General features: G+C 40.1%; 1 protein-coding gene across 1 annotated transcript in view; it reads right to left on the bottom strand.

Moving 5' to 3' along the window:
* Dab1 (DAB adaptor protein 1) overlaps positions 1 to 19,921 on the bottom strand; it is a 1,070,329-nt gene that overhangs the window by 539,477 nt on the left and 510,931 nt on the right. The window contains exon 3 of the mRNA XM_028787239.1: positions 17,138 to 17,209. The gene's annotated coding sequence lies outside the window, so the exon portion shown is untranslated. The remainder of the gene's footprint in view (positions 1 to 17,137; positions 17,210 to 19,921) is intronic.

Consider the following 19,921-nt stretch of genomic DNA (forward strand, 5'->3'; position numbering starts at 1 on the left):
GAGTTTCAGGCTGTTGTTAGCTGTCTGATGTGGGCGCTGAGAACTAAAGGATTTCTCTGAAAGAGCATGGAACTCTCTTAACCCTGAGATCCCTCTCCTAGATTCGTATGTAGAAGTCTCAACAGCCAATATGATAGTTTTAGAAATTATCTTTGGGAAAGTAATAAGGTTAAATGAGGCAATAGGGTGGCATTATGAGTCTATAGAACTGGTATCTAAAAAAATAATTGGATACTACAGCATGCTTATACTCTTTCAGTGCCTGAAAAGAGAAAATGCCATCTGAGGACATAGAGAGAGGTGGCTTCTGGTTATAATTCAGCAACTAAGACACTTTGAACTTGTTTCTAGAATCATGACAAATGGATGTCTATGTGTCAAACCTTCAGTCTAGACCATTATCTTTTAACAGCTACAAAAGACAATGTAATGTGCACATGAGGACTTCAAGATGGGTTTTAAGAGAGACTTGGAAACACCATTGAAGGATCCCTTGATTTAGTGTTTAAAATATGGGCAAGGTTGAAAGCTAAGCAATACTAGGTTATTACTATAATGCAGACAAAGTGTGAGGTAATGAGGCAATGGCAGAGTAATGAGAAGTGACTGGATCCTGAATGTAACATGATGCAAAGCTGTCACAGTGTGCCTGGGGAGGAGATGTATGGTGTAACAAGAGGAAAACCACTGAAGGTTTCTGGCTGAGTATCTGGAAAACTAGGATTACCATTCATGAAGATGGAGGAAGTTGGAGAAAGACTGGATAATCATAAATTCAGGTTTATAGTTTTGAAACTTAATCTACCAGAAGATATACAGTACAGATGTTTGAGGATGCAAGTGGAGTCCCAAGTTCAGTAAGGATGGACAGAAAAATGTGGAACTCATTGGCATGTCAACAGCAATTGTACAGAATGATGGAATTTCCACGGACTAAAAAGCTGCCTATCTGTAAGTGCATGAATAAATCTACTGAAGTCTTTGCATCTCTTCAATAGCCAGTTTCTTTACAGCACTCCCACGTAGTCTTTTTCCTTTTTCCTCTTTGTGCTTTACTAATAATACATTTTGCCATTTTAAATTGAGAGAGAGGAGACACCATCTGTCAACATTTGCATATATTTTACTCTTTCCATAGCATATTACAGGGCTATCCCACTTGCCAAATCTATTGATAGACTTGCTTATCAGATATTCTGCACTTCACTATGTGTTGGGTACTGTGTTAACAACCAGGAAAACAATAGAAAAGATGTATTTCCCAGTTTCAGAGGGCCATGGATAATGATAGAGACACATACATGTAAATGGAGTCATGGCATCCCACTGAAAAAGGCCTAATTCATCAGGCTTGAGTCATCAGACTCTTTAGGGAGCAAATGCCATCACATTCTAAGAGGTGGGGTGATGTCAGATGAGATGTGCAGAGACAGTTGTGATCTAACACTGAATGAAAGAACATCTTGATCTGTAAGTGTACCCTAGAATAGGCTGGTTACACCTATTAATGGAATGGAATAAAGGATTAATTTAATGGAATAAAGGATTAATTCCTTTATTAATGGAATTAAATGATTCACAAAGACACAATGCTGGGACTAAGACAAGGGCCTTGGTATACATAGGTCTTCAAAGTCATCATAAAGGAACAAGAGTGAATTTTTATTTTGGTAAGATGATCAGGTTGAAGGAAACAACTAATGATCTTGTTAGAGGGAATATTTGCAAGTTATTATTACAAGTTGTCTGTGTTGGTTTGAATGAAAATGGCCCCCATAGGCCTACAGGGAGTAGTACTATTAGGAGGGTTGACCTTGTTGGAATAGATGTGTCCTTGTTAGAGGAAGTATGTCACTGGGATTGGGTTTTGAGGTTTCAGATGCCCAAGCCAGGCCCAGGGTCATTCTCTCTTCTTGCTGCCTGCAGATTCAGATGTAGAATTCTGGTCCTTCTTCAGCACCAGATCAACCTGCATACTACCATGCTTCCTGACATGATGGCAATGGACTAAACCACTGGACATTAAGGCAGACATAATTAAATGCTTCTCTTTATATTGTCATGTACATTCTGTTTGTTTTTTTCACAGCAGTGGAAACTCTAAGACACTTTCTGAGTGCTATAAACCTCCAACATGAGAAAGTATGTATGTGTGTATATGTGTGTATGTATATATCAGTAGGATTAACATAGTAATCCTACTATCTTACCAGAAATAATCTACAGATTTAACACAATTCTCATCAAAATTCCAACACAATTCTTTACAGATCTTGAAAGAACAACGTTCAACTTCATGTGGAAAAACAGAAAAGCCAGGATAGGTAAAATAATCCTGTAAAATAAAAAGAACTTCTGGAGGTATTACCATCCCTGGTTTCATGCTGCACTACAGAGCAATTGTAATAAAACCCACATGGTATTGATGTAGAAACAGATAGGTTGATCAATGGAACCTAACTGAAGACTAAGAAATCAACCCACACAGCTACAGACACTGAATTTTTGACAAAGAAACCAAAGCCATACAATAGAGAAAAGATAGTATACTCAAGAAATGTTGCTAGTCTAACTAGATGTCTGCATGCAGAAGAATGCAAACAGATCCATATTTATCTCCCTACACAAAACTATTGAAAACAAGGACAACATGAAATTCACAGGTAAATGGATGGTTCCATTCTATATCATACTGAGTGATGTAACCCAGCTCCAGAAAGACATGCATGATATATTCTCACTTATAAGTAGATATTAGCCATAAGCTACAGGATAATAATGCTAGAATCCACAAACCCAAAGAAGTTAATAACAAGGAGGCCCTAAGGGAAGATGCTTGAATCTCACTTAAAAAGGGAAATAAAGTAGCTATCAGAGGTGGATTCAGGGTGGGAACTGGGTAGAAGAGGGAAAGGGGGTGGGGATGGGAATTGGGGTAGGAATCAGGTGTTGGGGGAGCAGAGGTAGGATAAGGCAAGGATTTCTGTGATGAGCTAGACACCTGGGACAGACTAGGCTCCTGGTGTCTGTGGGGTCAATCCTAGCTGTGACTCCTAGCATAGGGGATACGGAGCCTGACGTGGCCACCACCTGTAGCCATGTGGGACTTCCAGTGGAAGGACTAGAACACCAAGCAACCCATAAAACCTTGGAACAAAACTTTATCCTGCCTACAAGAAGTTCAGGAATGAAGATGGAACAGAGACTGAGGGAATGGCCAAACAATGACTGGCTCAACTTGAGACCCATCCCATGTGAGAGAACCAACCCCTGACACTATTAATGATATTCTGCTATGCTTTCAGACAGGAGACTAATATAACTGTCTTCTGAGAGGCTTCACCCAGTAGCAGATGGTAACTAATGCAGAGACCTATGGCCAAACATCAGGCAGAGCTTAGGGAGTCTTTTGAGAAGGATTGAGGAAAATAGAGGGGTTAGGGACATCACAGAAGACCTACTTATTCAACTAACCTGGGCCCAGAGGAACTCAGAGACTGAACCACCAACCAAAGAGCCAGACCCACACACCCTACAAATATGTAGCAGATGTACAGCTTGGTCTTCATGTATGTCCCCTAGTAATTGAAGAGGGAGCTTTCTCTTACTTTGTTGTCTGCCTTTGAATTTCTTTCCCCTAGCTGGGCTGCTTTGTCTGACCTCAGTGGGAAAGGATGCACCTAGTCCTGCTGATGTGCCAGGCAGGGTTGGTACCCATGGTGTGGTTGGGGGTGGGGGTGGGTGAGAGAAAGTGTCTCCTTTCTGAGAAAGGGAGTGTAGGATGGCGAGAGGGGTGTGAGGGTGGGACTGGGACGAAAGGAAATAGGGCTGCAATCAGGATGTAAAGTAAATAAATTAATAAATAAGTTAATGAAAAATAGTGTTTCTCAGGAAGAAAGAGAGAAATAAAGGAAGAAAAAGAGGAAGAAATAAAGAACTCCAGAAATGGAGGTGGGTTAACCCTCATCAATAGCCCACTTATTTAATAGGTTACTATTCAGTCACTTAGAATACTTACTGCGGAGGTATTCAGTAGGATTGATAAATGCTTATAAGGGAACCAAACCAGAACTTGTATTCACACGCTCATCTAATGAATCTCAGAAAAAAGAACACAGTAAAAGGTAAAAGCACAGTCTAAAGGCTGAGTGAAACTCATCCAAATGAAGGGTCATGGTTATTTTCTGTCTTGTATCTAATTTCTAAGCACAGTGTACTATGTTTTATTTGAAAATAGAATGCATAGATACACACTCCAAACAGTCCTTATAAAATCATATTTTGTTCCTTTACATTAATAAAAACAATAAATCATGTGATATCATTATTTGAGTTAAATATCAATGTTTACATATATTTCTTTTAGAAAGTGTGCATGTTAGGTATTGCTGGGTGAGAAATATCAGGTTGCATAGCTGGGGTTGCCTTCTGAGGTTGCATGCAGGCTATCTTGCTGCCATTTGATGCTCTATAGCCCATATACAGATGTTCCTGCTCATGATGTCATTTGAGAAGGTGGGGTTCCAGTGCAAATGTTGTCATCCTCAAAATTCAGCTCAGCATTAACTTGGGCTCAGCAGTCTGCAAAGCTGATGTAGAGGGGTTCAATACTCTGAATCTTCTCCCACTTATATAATCCATAGGATCATATATAGGGCTCATGGTCTTGAGGTGTTTGTCCACTGATTGGCCTGTGAGATATCGAGCGCTCAAGGGAGGAACGTGAAGGGCAGGTAGGAGATGTTTACTCAGAGGTAGAGGCAGAAGTAGCACTCCAGAAAGAAAAATGGTGGGAAATACTGAGCTATACCCAGGAAACAGACACCAGTGACTCAGTGTACCTAGAAAATAAATTCAGAGCTGTGTGTGTGTGTTTATGTGTGTGTGCGTGTGTGCACATGAGGGGGGGCAGGGGAAGAGTTTGTGTGTTGAAGGTAGGAATGAGGAAGAGAATTCTATAAAGATACTTGGAAAGTTAGTCAGAACTTTAAAGTCTCTGAAGGAACAATTTCAGTTCCAGCAGGCAAAGGGAAGCCATAGGAACACCTGAAGCAGAAGAAAAGCCTGTGCCTGAGATTTATCAGGATTTTGGAGGGCATGAGAAGGAGGTTTGGGAGTGGCATGGAGAGGAAATGACGCTAGAAGGTTCTTCAGAAAGTCATCTTCATTGTAACTAAGGCAGGCTTACTTGTTCATTTAATGCTGAGTCAGACTCTTGGCGCTATACTGTGTCAACACTGGGAAGCTTTACAAAAGGGTTACAGGCAAGTCCCCTGCCTCTGTGAACCTTAATTTCTAATGTGTTGGGAGACCAAAGGAAGTGTCTGAGTCTACTTCAGAAAGGGAATCAGCAAACATCACACACCAGGTGCTCCCTGTAGTGCTGTCAGAACAGAATGCAGAGTCTGACAGAATCCCAACTGCAGAGACCACTGGCCTATAATCACAGCCTCCATCCTTCCAATTGTAGCTAATACACAGGACACATAACTATATTGTAAAAAGTAGACTTTCTGGGAATGCATGATCTCTCTGGCATGTACCATTTGCGGTTCCTGTTCTGTGTAAGTTCCATAACAGGCTGTAGTAGACACTGTGCAGAAGCATAGAAAAGGAGAAGGAGAAGGCTATGGGTAGAAGAGGGAATATAGAAACAGGTTCCATAAACCAGAGTGTTGGGTTTGTACCATTTGTTATATAATGTAAGTTACTTCCCCACCTGAAAGACATATGTTCTTCAAAAGGGAGCTGAGATTTATCCTCTCTGACATTCTTTAGCATCCAAAGATGGCCTGATTGAAGAGAATACATCAAATGATGTAGTGTAACTCTATTAGTGTTTCATACCTAGCTGTCTTATAGTAACTTACATTTCAGAACCATTTATTTATTACCAAGTACTCTCACATAGATGGTGAAATAGCCTCTTAACTTCCATTACTCCCATGTTTACAAGGCTAAGTGAGCAGGGACAGGGTGACCTAGGAAGCAGATATTTGTAGCTAAGAGGGTGTCAAAAGGAGCCTAAAGTCCGGCTTTTATAGCCAAGGATCTTTCCACTCCAAAGGCTTCCTACTGTCACTGCTAGCTTATGTCCCTGTTCCAATCAATCCATGTTCAAGATGGAAGAAGGACAGTATCCGTGAGTTAAATGCACTCAGCATGAAAGGCTCACTAACAGGGAAGAATGGCTACGTGTTCTTCACCCTAATTTGTAAGCCCCTGGGAACATTACCTCCAGTGGGAAACCCTGCATTTGTGTTCCCAGCTGAGAGACATTGATAAATAAGGACACCGACATTAGTACAATACTCTGGCTCCAGGGTAGATGCAGTAGGTGGGTGGAGAGGATGAGAGGGGCCCTGCAAAGAATGGGATCATGGCAAAGGAGGTTGGTTCGTTGTTGAAGAGCAACCTGCAGTGTTTCCTGGTTCACTCAACTTGTGATGTTTCTCCCTTTACCTACTGTGATCTTAAAATTGATTTTCACTGAGCTGAATTTCCAAGTCCATCTCTGTAACTTTCCCTACAACTTTCCTTATGTAGTTCAGGCCACCTAGGACAATCTAAATCAGACTTTGCTCTGACTTGTCTACTTTGTGTTCAGTCCCTGCATCTCTGACTACTAACACCCAAATTTCCCTGACAGTGTTCTCAACATTTATCTTCACTCTTCATCTTCTTTCCTAGAAATCTTCAGAGAGTGCTTACCCAAGGGCAAGAGTCTTTCTATGCTCCGATTAGCTTATCATTTTTAGGAGTACTCAATGATCTAGAAGAAAAATGTTCTCAGAGCTAGTTACTACAAATAAAGATGTAGAAAAAAAATTAGTCTGCAGACCTTCACATCAGCATTTGGTGAGAAGAGAAGAAGTAAGAGGTTTACTAGCCTGGCACACACACCTCAGAATGGGACATGTCATCCATAAAAGGCAGGGAGGATCCTTAAAGGAATTTAGCAGCTGAGCTTGTGGGAATACACGTTTTGTTCAGTAAGGTGAACACATGCTGAGGTGTGTGGCACATAAAGTGCAAGAATTCTCTCTTCATCTTGCAAGTTTATTACAAATTCATTGAACAGCCTCGGATTTGCAGGATGGGAGAGCAAGTGAAAGCAAAATGCTCAGACAGCAAAAATAAAACAAAAAATATAGCCATGAATCCAACTTTACCTTTAGAAGAAATATCAAAATATTAGGCAGAATGGAAATTCCAAAGTTGATATAGATGGGCTTTTGGAATATTTAAGGCAATCATGGAAATTTTAATTCAGAAGTTGTATTCTTTGAACATGAAGAAGTTGATCAAAGTATATTTATCAATGAACTTTTGTTTGTACTAGAAAAGAAATGAAGTTATTCATTAAAATCACAAAAAAAGAGTGAAGGAAAATCAAACAAATATAATACGTAGAAGACTTTTGGAGTCTATGGGGGATTATATCTTAGAAAATCTCCAATCTGAAAACATTAAAATCTATGAAAGTTCAAGTTTCTTATAAAAGACAGAATAGTTTTTCATATATCCTATACAATCTTCACTCATGCTTTACCTATTATTCCATACTCTGTATTATTTATGATAGCTGAAACAAAGTCAATTATTTGTAATATAGTATTTAGTGAAAATAAGCAGGAAAAGTCTGAATATGTCGAATACAGTTGCAACTTTTTTCAAGTATTTTCAGTATACAGTAGACTAAATGCAGTATCCATGGGTGTGAAGAACTAGCTTCACAAAGAAGCCACAGGTTAGAGATTGCTCAATGAGTAAAGGCACTTACTGCTCTTGCCGAGGACCAAGTTTGATTCCAAGTACCTATATGATGTCTCACATTTGTCTGTAACTCTAGCTTCAGGGGATCCAATATCCTTTTCTGGCCTTTGAGGGCACCAGGCATGTATATGGTACATATAGACACAATCAGGTAAAATTCCCATACACATAAAAAATTACAAGAAGCCTCCTATTCCACAGGGGATGCACACATTTCTATATAGAAGGATTGCTAGGACTCTTTACTTACTAGAAGCTTATTTGCTAAGCTGCGGGTATGTAATTTGACATTGCTTGTCCAAGTAACATCAGGTCATACGCCAATCAGAGGACATAAAACACTTCCTTATGTTTGTGGTGGCTCTCTGAGATGCTTGGTCCTTTATGTAGGGCTCCCTTCGGCTTTATCACTGTGTTCAACCTCCTTGGGTCTAAACTTAACATACATACAGTCTCCCCTCTCACCCCAATCTTCTCTTATCAATCCTGGATGTCTCTTGTATCCAATTCATTTTTTCCAAAACACTAAAAATAGAAGTCCTCATGTTACAACTCCATCCGTTGTCTGGTGATAACATTCAGCTCTTCATATATGGGCAAGACCTCCTGCAGCTGTGCCAATTTAATCTTGTCTGTGGCTTCCTTCATTTTGAGTGGGATACCTTTGGGAAGTGAGGTGTTACAAGCATCAGCGTGTTAAAACGTTAGTGGAGAGCAACTCTTCTGTGCATTCATTTCCCATTTCATTTTGTCCCAGATGCTAACATATTATCTACATATTGTAGACTTTCCCCTTGAGATTCTTCATGACTCAATGACACATGCACCTACTACCAAAGATTTCATGAGGACCTACTGTGGGCCAGAAATTGTGTATGTAACTTATTTGAGGATCGGGTAGAGACAAGGCAGCTCTTTTAACTCTTGGCTGTTGTTCAATGATAGTTGTGTACCGAGAAACGGGATGAAACATGGCCATGAAAGCAATGTCAACTGTGGCTTGACCCTCTCCAGATCTTTGTCTAGGAGCCATGAGACTGCTAATGACTGAGATTGTGTGTGTGTGTGTGTGTGTGTGTGTGTCTGTGTCTGTGTGTGTGTATCTGTGTGTGTGATACCAATAGGTTGTTCACATGATACATCAAAATAATTCCAGAGTTACCTCTTCTGCTTATCTGGGAGGACAGTCCTTCTCTTAGAGAGACTACCTCTGCAACTCTTTCAAGAAGGCTCCTTTGATAGTACATTTAATCGCAAATGTTGGTTATGCCACTTTTTAAGCCTCTTCATTATTGCATACCATATAGTTCCTATTTTGTAGACAGTTTTATGATGGACTCATTTGTCATGACTATTTTTATGCTTTTTTTCTTCTTGTCATATCAGTTCAGGGGAGAGAACTTGTGCACTCATCTTTTCATAGAGAGCCATTTATAAAGGAACTACTATGCATTCAATTACTTCAACTATCTCAAGAAAGACTTTAGGAAAAATTGACTACAGTAGACACTGAATAGTGCAAGAATCTTGTCTACTACCAACTTAGGGTATTTATTTAAGGAAGCGCAAGTTTCTATTACACTGCCCAACTTCAAAAATATAGTAGAAAGATATAGTTGAAACACCAGCATAATATTGTATAAAAATAGTCAATGAGACCAAAGAAACAGAATAACAAACATGGAAAAAATATAATGTTCTATAAGATTGTTGAGTAAAAGACAGTTTCCTCTATAAATGGTGTTCGGTGAACCCGATGACTACCTGCAGAAAAATGAAACTGGATTCCAATTTCTTACTATATACATATACCAACTAAAACAGATTTAAAACATAAATGTAAGACCAAACTCCAGAACTTCTAGAAGGAAATATAGGAGAAATACTTCATTACATTGATATGGTCACCTTTAATGATTTTTCTTTTATTTTTGAGATTATAAATATAATTACATAATTCTCCCTTCTCCTTCCTCCCTGACATTTTTTTCATAAACCCAAAAGCACAGGTAACAAAAAAGAAAATAAACGAGTTTTAATCAAATTAAAATGGTTTTGTGTAAAAAAAAAGAAAAATTAATTAAGAGACAATAGAGAATAGAAGAAAATGTTTATAAACTATGCAAATAACAGGAAAATAGCATTAGAATACATAATGATACCAATAACCTTACTAGAAAACAACAACAAAAACTTCATTGAAAATTGTGCAAAGGGCTTGAATTGAAACATCACTCAAAAGAAGATATACAGGGATAGGGTGTGGCTCAGCTGGCAAAGTGCTTTCCTACCATGTCCCACGTCCTGGGCTCAGTTACCTTGTAAGACATAAGCTGGGTATAATGCCAGCACCTAAGCCCTGCACTCTGGAAGTAGAGGCAGGTGGGCCACAAGCCCAAGGTAATAGTAAATCAATTCAAGCCCGGTTTGAGCTATGTAAGACTCCACTTGAACAACACTGATGCATATACCACACACACTACACACACACACACACACACACACACACACACACACACACGAAAAATGTTTAACATTATGAATCATAGGTAAATCTAAATAAAGTGAGAGTGTTGAGTATCATCAGAAAGACAATAAGTAGCTGATGCTGGGATGGATGTAAAGAAACGGAACCCTTGTATGCTGTCTGTCAGAGAGTATATTGATAAACCATTGAGCAAAACAGTATGACAGTTTCCCAGACAATTAAAACTAGGATCACAGAGGAAACCAGCATCCCCACTAGTTAGTTATCTATGAGAAAGATACATGGACTCCTCGTGTGTTTATTGATTATTCCCAATAGCCAATATAAGCAATCAGCATTACTGTTCACCAATAGATCATTAAAGAAACTATGATATGTACATAGGATAAGATAACAAAACCACACAATACCCTGTCATTTGCAGCAACATGGATTGACCTGGAGGACATCACATTAAGGGAGTAAGTCTGTCATAGGAAGAAGTGCTACACAATACCACCCATTTGCAGAATCTAAAGAAGCTGACTTCATCAAAGTTCAGAGCAGAAGAGTGGTTACACGAGGGCAGGGAGTGCAGAGGAAGAGGATGACAGGAGACACTTTTCAATAGGTTCAAACCCTAGCTATGTGGAAGAGGGAGTGCTGCTCTTCCATTGCACAGCCTGACTACAGTTCACATGTCCATAGTGGCTCCGTCAAAATTACTAGAAAAGCTGATTCTGAATTCCAATTCACAAGGAAATGAAAATATTCAAAATTACGGATATACCAAATACCTTGATTCAACTACTATACAATGTGCATATTAGTCATAATATCACAGTGTGCCCCATGTGCATTTGTAATAATGTCCCTGTGTAAACAAAATAGCTTTAATAAAAATACTGTCCTGATTTGCTACTTTTAAGAATTCTAAAGTTCAACTTTCTTTTGACAGTACTGGGCACTGAACATACATATCTAGGCAAGCGCTATGTCACTGAGTTATACCCTCAGGCTTCTGTTTACTTTTCATTATGAGACAGGGCCACACTGAGCTGTCCAGGCTGGTCTTGAACTCACTCTGTAGCCCAGGTAGGTCTTAATCACAGGGTCATTCTGCCTTATCTTCTCAAGCAGCTGTGTAAGCTGGGATTACAGGCCTATGCCACCAGGCCTAGCCAAGCTCACCTTATAGTCACAGTCAGCATTCCTACAAGTCAAACATGAGCTTCTCTGAGTCTGCACAGATAGACTGAGATCAGCAGGGCCTCCAGCACTTAGAGCTGTTCAGTCTGAGAATGGGCAGGTCAGCTGTGAGAGTGCCCGTTTCACACCTTAGGTGCTTTGAGACTGAAGGAGCAGATGTATTCAGCACTCTGGATAGCAGGATTCAGTAGCCATCTTCTGAGTCTGATTCTGTGATTTCTCCTGTGCCACCCCCACCCTGTGCCCTGTAAACACTCAGATTCTAGGCATTATCTACAAAACATGAAGGAAATTTGAGAACAGTCTTGTGACAGGGAATAGCAGAAAGGCTTCTGTGCTGTCATACATAATAGGTTAATTTATTAAGAGTCTTATCTACCTGCAGAAGACAGAAAGACTGTAAATGAACAACGGGATGGAGGACAGTCAAAGGTCTTAAACAGATGTAGTATGGAGAAGGGAAAATGATAAGGGGGTTTATCTTAGGCTGAAACATCTTTAGATTAAAAGCTTAATTATTACTTGCAATAACATAGAAACATAATGGTCTGCCCTATCAAACAGAGAGTTCCCCATTATGACAGTTTATGACTTGCTGTATCAGTTAAGGGTCAATCAGAGACACAGAAACAAACACTAGTAGATCAAATATATATGTGTTTGTGTATGTCTAGGTTCCTGTGTGTATGCACTATGCACATACATACATACATACATACATATGGATGTTGTAGTGATTGACTCTGCTTTTGACACACATGAATGTTTAATGTATGTAAGTATATATTTAATGAATGCATATGCATTATTTAAATAAGTAAGTCAGTATGATGCAGTTGTGGGAACAGGTTAAGCCCTATGGCCTCACAGACTGTGCTAAAGTGCTAGAGCTTGAAGTCTGCTCAGTAAGACACTGTGAGGGGAAATGGGTACAATGGAGATATTAGAAGCATCAGAGAACCCTGGAGAATGAGTCAAAGCCTCTGAGAACTTATTAGAAACTTGATGTTGACGGCTTCTCAGGTTGCTGGTATGGATGACCTGTAGAAGCCAGGGCCTCTGGTCAAGACATTAGGTACAGAGACATCATTTGGTTATTGAGCATCTTCTAAAGGCTCATGGGCTAGAGAGAGGTGGTAAAATCTTTAAGAGGTAAGGCCTAATGAGATGTTATGGCTCACTAGGAGAAAGGCCTTTGAAGGTGCTTTGGGACCATGGCTTCTTGCTTCTCTCTCTTGCTTCTGGGCAATCAAATAAACATTTTTGCTCCACCATGTTTCTGTCACAATGTGCCACTTCACCACATGTCCAGGGCAACATAGCTGACCAACCAAGCTCCAAGGCAAACCTTCTCCTCAAGTAAGTTGATTGTTTAGATACAAGGTGACTGAGTGACACATGGAAGGAGATTAGGGAGCTGGGAGGGAACATGTGAATGAAGAGCAGGTGCAGGTCCCAGTGATGCTCCAGGCTGAGCTCTGGCCAGCTCTGGCCAGCAGCAGGCCTGGAGCAAAACGGCTGGACTTCTTCTCTATCTCCAATTTTCCCATGTCATTCTGTAACCACATGCTAGAGATGGCGTTCCATGTAGCATCTTTCAGTCTAGCCATGTTGGCATATTACAAAGCTACTGCACTGTTAGGGAAGGACACTGCAGCTCGGAGATGGTTGACTTAGTTGAAGAAGCTCGGAAATTTGATTGGTCAGTATCTCAGTCACTCCAGCAAAGGAGGGCATTCAGAACACTCACACACCAGTACCTCTCAGTGCCTTTGTTCCTCTGGCTTTCCATTTTCTATACCATATGAAAATGTCTCTAAAGCAGCATTGTTGTAAGCAAACAATCAATATATTTGCATTTAAAAGGTTTATAATAGGAATGTATTATTATAAGCAACAATAAGAGCTAACATTAGAAATTAAGAGTACATAATGTGCTAGACCCCTTCTTTTGTTGGATTCTCCCAAAGGTCCTGAATGGAAAGTATCTGTCTCCTGAGTTTGGCTGATATAAAAGTTAAATTTCAAAGAGATTGATTTGCTCAATGTCAGATAGCTTTTACAGGCTGCAGCGGATACCCGAATCTCAGACATTCAGTTTCAGAAGGCAACCCCATCACCACCATCAAACATAACAACAGATAAAGGGAACTGCCACATTGTTAAGAATCCTCTTTAAACTTTTACAGCTGAGCTGCCTGGTATCTAGAATCTCTCCTTTCCTTTTATGTTGGCAAATATGTGACTCTATGTCAAGAAACAGGAAACACAGATGTTCAGAGAGAGTCTGAGAAAAGAAAAAGGAGGTAAACAGGAAGCACAAAGAGTATTGATTAAAGAAGGAAGGGGAGAGGAAAGGAAAGGCAGAATAGCAGGGAAAAATATTTCCTGTCTCGGGAAGGAAAGAGATATGGTTAAGAGCACTTGCTTCTCTTACAGAGGACATGAATCAGCTTACAAGTACCTGCAATTCCAGTTCCAGAGTATCTGACACCCACTTTTGGCCTCCATAAGCACTGCATGAACATATGTGGTACACACACACACACACACACACACACACACACACACACACACACATGCACAAATAAGAATAAATCTTAAAATATATCTCCTGCCTTAATACTATTTCCTTATCCAAGTAGGAAGGCATAATGGCTCACCTCTGGTGTCTGTAAATGAATATAAAATCTTATTGGTCAGTATGTCAGTCACTCCAGCAAAGGAGAGCATTCAAATTAGCACAATAAACAGTCAACAGATCGGTTGTGACAATTGAAGACTTTCAACAATAACCAACAAAAAGCTTAAAGTAACACCTAGGAATTGGAACAATGACTTCAGCAGTTATTCATCACGCATCTGGGCTTCCCTGGGTCCCTACAAGTGCAGCAAACGGGAGAGACAGCAGTCTGTTATGGAAGTCATTGACCATCACTGAATACATGATGGTGTAAAGAGAGAACTTCAGTTAGTGACAGGCCTTTTTGTTTGTGGCCCATTGCTGCTGTGAGCAGGTGGCCTTCTGTAGAATGTCTGTTTGATTCTTTCCCATCTAGCACAAGGTTGCTCAGCCACTGAGGTCTAGCTCAAATACCATCCTCTCTCTCAGCACACTTCCAAGTATCAGTCTCCTAGACTTGCTCCCATCTGTTGTAGCCAATTGTTTACTTTGCTGAACTTTGAGTGGACAAATTGTACCCAGAGCTTTTTCTCTTTTCTCTTACTGCCACTACAAGTGCCTGGGGGAACAGTGTAAAGCTTAGAGACCAGTGCACTGATCTCTCCTTTATGCGTCCCCATGCTGGTGACTAAGCCTGAATTTCCTTCCTTTCAAATAATCCCCAATGTTCTCCTTTCCTCTGAGCCCTACAGACTTCACTCAACTGCCATCTTTTCCCAGGAGCAAGGAACCTTTGAAACATGTCCTCTACCACCTTTGGGGGTCCCTGACTTCGTAGTGGTGCTCCTTAACACCCATGATTCATCTCTACTTCAAAGACCTATGCTCGACAGCAGCTGGAGAAGTAGTGCTATCCAGGCTTGGCCCTGTATGTGGATACCCAGGGATCCAACCTCTTTCAAAGCAATGCTTCATACAGACCCAAAGAAGTCCTCAGAGCAACCTCTGTTTCTGCTACTTTTGCTTGACTGCCCACCATCCCTGAGTGACTAAATGAATAGAGCACTGCCAAATCCCTTAACCTTGACCCAGGAAGAAACGCAGACCATTGAGTTGCCTCAATGTTTAAAAGCTTTACAATAGGATAATAAGGACACCACATGTGTGTAATATATCCGTCCTTCACTGCTATTTTAGGATATATTGATCTTCTCTGAAATCACAGGAGATAGATATTACTCTTCTCACTTTATAAGTGACCCAATGGAGGGTGGGAGGGATAGGATGACACATGGGGGCCACATCCACTTAATGGCAACGTTTAAAATTATCCTTTGGCTTTCCGAGTGCAGGCAGGCAGGGCTCACTGCTGCAAAGCCTCTATTCCATCTGTGCTTACTGATGTTAAACCCTGAGGTCATTACATAGATATTTTTTTCAACTTCTGTCCATAGCTTCAAAGCTTCTGAGAGATTTATTAGATAAGCAATCTAGAAGCGATGGCTGTTTCAAGAAGCGACTGCCCCTCTGTCTTCATTAGAAAACCTTAATTTGTCTTTCCAAATTCACCTTTCCTCAGAAACTAGCTCTGAGGATGAAAAGGCAACAATAAAAGAACAAATTCAGGCCAGTTTTGGGTGGTCACCTCTTCTGCCCACTGTGGTGAATTATAGGCTTTCCTTACATCTGGCAGCTGCAGGGATGTAGGCTCATCTGAGTACCCTGGACAGCCTACAGGGCGAGAGTTCTCTGGGTACAGCAGCGGTTCTCATTTAACTCTTCTCATTAGAGGAGGCTGGGGCACAAGTCAGCTGAACATGTCAATAAGTCATGAAGGATGCACAAAAATTGACAGCTGAGGAATCCCAGCCCCCTCCTTGGCTGTAGAAACTAGAAGAAAAAGGTTCTCAGCTTCTCACTGGGTCACTTAAACGACTAGTGGCATTTGAGTCCCTTGGAGTAATTAATTTTTTTTCTGTCTTGAGCAGCTCCTCATATTTTTAATGATTTTCCCCCACAAGTTTCACATGCTTTGGCCTTCCAGTTCCCTCTCCAGTCCCTTCTTCCCCAAGGTCCCATAGCACATAGCTCCTACTTATATTTGCCTTGCAAACTCACATAAACTAGAAATGATAAATACATCATCTAGGCTTTTTAAAGAACCATTGTTTAATTTTCTATGCTTGTCTGGCTGGGGAAAAGATGAACATTACCTTGTGGAGAATAAGACTTCTGTTCCATCTAAGGGGGGGGGGGGGGGGGGGGGGTGGGAATCTATGGCAGAAAAGCAACACTCTGCTCATGCTAATGGGCAGAGCAGCTAATTAAAAGTGTTGGATGGAACATCCATCCACCAGTCTGTGATTCATTCAGCACTCTCCCCAGTAAACAAGAAATAGATATTAGAATGGATGCTTCTAATTTGTCAAAGGAATGGGCGTTTTCGATTGTACCTTCCTGGCTCCTGCATGAGGTACATAATTCAGTGTTGCCATCATTTAAAAGTTTAGGAACTCAAAATAATAGTACTTGTCCCCTCAGCACATAAATCCCCAAGTCTGTTACTTAGGTAGAAAACATTCATCTTACCTATGGTTTAATTTTATTGTCTACACTCAAGAATGCTTTCTTCTCTTGGTAAATGTATTGAAAATGGCTGGCATGTGAGAAAAGACACCATACATTGTTGTTTGTGAGGCCAGCCTGAGAGGATCTGTCACAAAAACTAATACATCCAGACAGGGAAACCTAAGATTCCCGATGGTATTTTTCTTTAGGTACTTAAAGAAAACAAAAAGATGAATTAATATTTTTTTTCCAGCAAAAGCAAATTGGACAAGAGTAAAGCCACTTTACATGACAACTTCCAAAGATTCCATCAGCTCTCTAATCTGTTTTAAGCACAACACCACACAAAACACACACACACACACACACACACACACACACACACACACAGCATTGCCACTTCATAAGAAACCCCAGACACATGTATGAGCAACCTTCCCAAAGAGAAAGATTTTTTTTCCACCAGAAGGACCCACCCAGAATCAAATATTTACCTTCGCCTTGTGCAAGAGTTCTCCAATCATGAAGATTTAGAGCATCCGTTCACCACCATGTCTTACCGAATGCTGAAAAACAAACAAACAGGATGATAAATTGCTAAGCATGAATTATTTAATGATCTCTTCCTCCCCCCACCTTAATACCTACCGGCCTCCTTTCACTCACAGGCCCAGAGAATTCAAACAATAATAAAAGTAAAAATGTTACGACCACTGTCACCAAACCCAGGCCACAAACAATCATTGTTAAGTGTTGGGCATAGGCAGATATAGCGTGTATGCTAAGAGGTAATCAAGATGTGTATGTATCTTTCAGCAACTCATGATCACACCCTTTAACCTGTAGATTCACCTGAGTTATTCCCTATTGGATTTGTTCTTAAGGAAAACAGCTTTAAATACAAGCACATGTTTATAGACAGAAATGTGTAGCGTGGTTATTTGTAAGAAATAGTCAGTGAATAATGGTATTTCTTCAAGGGATGGTATTATGCATCTTTAAAAGTAAGATCAAAACATTAAAGAATACAGGAAAAATGCTTGGTATGGTATAATAAAAATTGTTGAAGTTTGAGTTCACTTGTGGTGAAGTTAAGTGGGTATCTTTGTAGCATAATTTTAGAATTTTCTCTAATTTCTTTATATTTTCCAACATTTCTACAAAGATCTTGTATTTTTATCTAGACAGAAATAAACAGTTTTCATCTCTAGCATCACAATTTTCATGCCTCTCTATCCATACCTCCTTATTCTACTGGAAGTTCCCTCCGCCATGATTCCCTGGAGATCAGCATTCTGAAGATGTCACCTGGCCCTGAGTTATCCATTTTCCTCCCTGCTTCTCTGTAGTCATGGGCTTCCCTGATGAAGTTGTCATTCACCATTGACCTTTGATTCCCATGAACCTAAACCATCAACTGAGCTGTCACTCAATCAACCTTTGCTGCATAAAGAAAAGACTGAGTGAGCAATTGAATATACAATTCATCAATGGAAAACCATTCAGTCGAAATAATCGTGATAATCAAGAAAACTTCCACAGGATTCATGGAAGAGGACACCAAGCAGAACACAGCAGGCTTTCATAGATAACAGTGAGACTGAAGGAAGAGGAGTCCGTAGTTAAAAATAACAAAGCCCCAGTGTACTAGAGTACACAGCCTAGTGATCTTTCAGCATATTCCAAGACTGAGAATCTCTTTAAGGCAAAATTATGTACTTAGTGATACTCTTTTACAACAATTCTGTTCCCTTACATACTTGGGGTTACAAATACATAAATAAGGTAGGTCTTTTTTTTAATAGTTTTCATCAGCTATGGTTGGTTGACTCCCTGCCCAAAGGGATAGATTATAATGGTGTTTTATAGAAATTCAATTGAATCTATTCATAAAACTACTAAAATATACACAGGGTTTTAGTTTGTGTTTATATTTCTCTGGAGGATGGCCCAGTATTTTGGGTAAGCTTGGGCAAATGACTTGGGCCTTTATTATTTATTTGTTTGTTTGTTTGCTTGTTTGTATTGCATCTTGACCACAGTGTCCCCTCCCTCTTTCCTCCCAGTCCATCCCCCCACCTCCTTTCCCATACATTTTTCCTCTATTTCTCTTCAGAAAAGAGGAGGCCTCCCATGGATAGCAACTGGCCATGGCATAACAAGTTACAGTAAGATTAACCACCTCCTCTTCTATTAAGGCTTGACTAGGCAACCCAGTAGGAAGAAAAGGTTCCCAAAGAAGATGATAGTCAGAGACGGACCCTGCTCCCACTGTTAGCAGTGGATTGGGCCTTTATAATGCTTAGTTTCCTTGTAAAGAAAATGAATTCATATTTTATATGTTTATTATAAAAACAGATGCTGGGCAGTGGTGGTGCATGCCTTTAATCCCAGCACTTGGGAGGCAGAGGCAGGAGGATCTCTGAGTTCGAGAGTTCAAGGCCAGCCTGGTCTACAGAGTGAGTTCCAGGACAGCCAGGGCTACACAGAGAAACCCTGTCTCGAAAAAACAAAAAACAAAAAAACAAAACAAAACAAAAACAAAACAAAAAAACAAAAACAAAAACAAAAAAAACAAAAAACCCAGATAACATGACAGAAAACATGAAGTTCAAAAAACAGACTTCAGAGTTATTTCCTTTTAAAATCAATACCTGGTACTGCTGAACACAGGCCCAGTTTTAGCTTCTGGAAGTGCCATGACACATGCTGAGCACCACCAGTCTTAGCTCATCTCACACTCTTAATATTTAGCTCTCGTTTTTAGAGTTTATAGTTTTTATTTTGGGGGAACTTCTGTGAAATTGGCAGAATTGTATTTTATTTCACTTCTGATTTTAGCAAAATCTTGTTTAAGTGAAATTTAGCTGAAGGTTTATGCGTGTTGCTGATTTTTTGAAGATTCAGCTGTCTGTAAAATTGATTTTTTTTCTATTTTTGTCTCTGTCTAGGATTTATTGTACGCTTTAAGGATGAGAAGACTGATGGTCAAACTGAAACATCCCAATAGTATGCACGTCAAGATTCAAACCTAGAATATCTAGTTCTGAAGACTGTTGAACAAATCCACCCCAGCAAGCTTCGTGCTACAATCTTAGCATGCCATGCTGTATTCCTTGACAGACTGTGGCTTGAAATCTTTTCCCTGAAAGTTACACTTAAGTGCTCTCCACTCTATTTTTTTATGAAGTATTTCAGGTATGAAGTTGAATACAGATGCAATTATACCAGAAATCATGTAGTGCTACCAGGCTAGCTAGAGTTCAGCACTCTGACAT

The sequence above is a fragment of the Grammomys surdaster genome, unplaced genomic scaffold, assembly GCF_004785775.1.
Source record: "Grammomys surdaster isolate TR1022 unplaced genomic scaffold, NIH_TR_1.0 100, whole genome shotgun sequence".
In the NCBI taxonomy this organism is placed as follows: domain Eukaryota; kingdom Metazoa; phylum Chordata; class Mammalia; order Rodentia; family Muridae; genus Grammomys; species Grammomys surdaster.